This window comes from Tupaia chinensis, unplaced genomic scaffold (genome assembly GCF_000334495.1).
Source record: "Tupaia chinensis unplaced genomic scaffold, TupChi_1.0 Scaffold000689_1, whole genome shotgun sequence".
In the NCBI taxonomy this organism is placed as follows: Eukaryota; Metazoa; Chordata; class Mammalia; order Scandentia; family Tupaiidae; genus Tupaia; species Tupaia belangeri.
The window spans coordinates 1,567,272-1,570,263 of record NW_006160212.1 but is presented as its reverse complement, the minus strand read 5'-3'; positions in this window follow the sequence as shown (position 1 = coordinate 1,570,263).

Sequence of the window (2,992 nt, the reverse complement as noted above, 5' to 3'; positions counted from 1 at the left end):
ATATATATATATATATATAAACACACACACACACACACATTTATCCATATCTAGATCTGTATCTCCATGTCTAGCTATATCATTTATATCTATTTAAGTACTGGACTGTTTACTGCTTGCTTGAGTAATCTACCTCATTACTAAAACTATAAACTGTTTGCATTCATTTTTCACATAGTGTTGACAATTGATAGATGGTGTATATGAACATTTTATCTTGTGTCTAAAGTATAAGACATATTTAATAACAAAATTTATATCTGTGTTAAAATAATCTCAGTATTCTCCTCTATATTTTAGGGTTACTTAATTTTCCAAGAGTAATATTGTTATCAGTAGTAACAACAACGACACCAAAAAATGTGGTTTGCAGTCTTGTTGAGAAAAAAGATAAGCTGCTAAAGTTAGAAAAACAAGGGTTACCAAGAAAGAAATATAGAGAGAGGTCATAAGATAAGAACAAGAAGATAGCATGAAGATACTTAAATCAGCAAGGGCCAGTGAAAATCATCCCGGAGTACAGAAAAAGTCATCAGATGAAATATCAGAACTGTTACCACTATTTAACAAATTCATGCAGGACAGGGAGAGCTCCACGAATGGTAGGATAGCAAATAGAACACTCAGTTCATTTGAAGAGGGCCTGGGAAGAGAGATGATGGCAAATGCAAGATACATCTAACAAATCCTGTGTTTGTACTTAGCAAATCACTCCTCAACTAATAAAGGTGATGGTTTTCTAAATATCTGAAAGAAAATAAAAGATATTTAACTTAATATTTAAAAATTTACCCATGCTTTATCGAATATTCACAAGGCTAAAGTTTTCTTACACTTAATTTTCTCATTACTATTCATTTAGTTTGTTGTTAAAAGTACTTAGGAAGGTGGGAGGTGGATGGTGACGTGTCGGTATTTGCCATGCACTGTGCAGCTATTCACATCTGGAGACCTCACTAAGCATGCTGGACATACGCATGCCCATGCTACAAAGCTGACTGAAGACGTGAATGGATCATGGTGTGGGGACCCTGTTGGGGGTGCCTATCTCTCTGTCTTTCTTCGTTTCTCACTCATGGAAAAATGAAAGAAACTTTTTAAAAAAAATCCTTAAGGGCTTAACATAAGGGCAGATATGGAACATCACCAATGATCAGTAATTGTTCATTGTGTAGTAGTAGAGTGGTCTCTCAGTATCTATGGGAGATTGGGTCTATGACTCTTCGCAGATACGCAAATTCATGGAAGCTCAAGTTCCTCATTAAAAAATGGCGTAATATAAGCAGTTCTCTATATCTGTGGGCTCCTCATTCCAAATTCAACCAAGCTTTCTAACTAGTTGGTTGAATCTGTAGACATGGAATCCATCAATATGGAGAGCCTACTGTACTGTTAAAATATAATAGTCATAAAATGATAAGGATCAAACTATCATATAGATGCAAAAAAATACTTTAAAGTTTTGGATTTTCTTATATGAGCAAACCTGGAAGATATTTGTCAGTTAGAAGGAAAAGTGAAAAAATTCCACACATTATATGGAATAAGGGAATTGAACTTCAAATGAATATAAAACTGTTTTTCTCACATAAAGCAGAGAGAAAGTCGATGAAAACTCCCCAGAAAAGGCAGTTTACCTATATATTAGGAACCTATAATTAATAAAGAGGTGCAACATAGTTGAGTATAATGAATAGCACTAAATTTAGTCAGTTCAGGAAAGTGTGCTAGAAACCATGTGTAGTTTTCATTGAAGTATATTTCTTTTCCAAAGTGTCTTCTCTTTTGATCAAAACTAATATCTAATATTTTTCTTGACTACACAATAGGATTGGTATCATTAGTCTTAGCCCGATTATTGATTTAGCACAGCAGAAGTGTTAATTTGCCACATAGACCTTTTTAAGTTTACAGTGCTGGAGACTTTCATGAGGAATTGGATTTTTTCATAGCTTTTTTAGACTAGAAAACCAAGCAGAAACTCTTTTCATCTGATTATATTTACAGCACCTCTAAATTTGGTGATTTCCTCAGTTTTCAAGATCCTCAAAATATTGTGAGATCCTGGGTCTGTCTGAAAGAAAGCTTCCTCACTCACTTTAAGGCTGAGAACTCTAAAAGCCAGATATAAGGCCAATTTTTATAAGATAACTTTGTAAGCTTTAATTTGAAAAAAGCTTAATTTAATTTTTTCAAAAGTCATTGGTCATATGTGATTAAATGATGATCATTTTTAAATAGGACTTTCCAGACAAGAACTTATATAGAACCAATTATATCCTGGAAGGGATGGCAAATTCTTATTGTACCTTTGCAAACAATGACAGTGTCATGGAAGCAAGAATACTCAGAGATAACAAAGTACATCAGATCAGGTATGGACAAAGACCAAGACACCATTGTTGCCTACCATCATGAGACAAACCAAGACACAAACTCGGATGTGTACAGACATATTTGGGGAACTAGAGTATTGATACCTTGCTAAAAATATACCATGTAATATGCAATTTCCTTAAGTGAAGGGGTTTCCAAAAGTTCATGGGAAATGTGTGTGATTAAAAAACTATGCATGGCTTTCAAATTTTTGGTACCAAAATAAATTCATACTTAAATGAATTATTTCCATAATTTTCAAAATCTTGTGTTAATGACAGTATACTCAAAGAAATTGAACCAAGGAAAAGAGCAACTGTTCAGATTTAACAATTCCTTCTATAAAACTCAAAACATTAAAATTCCAAATAAATCTAATTATTTATGGCATCTCTCTTTTATAAGGTATAAGAATCCTTTATGATTTTCCAGGAGCCCTCAGGAAATCTCAAAGATAATTGTAAGCTCAAAAAAATGTCATGACAATTTGTTTCATTTTTATTTTACTCCACATTTACGATTCATCTCTGGGAAGGTAGAAAAAAATTAAAATCACAGTTGTTAAGAAATTTGACTACATAAAATAGAAATAATACTTGTCTATGTGTTTAAAGCA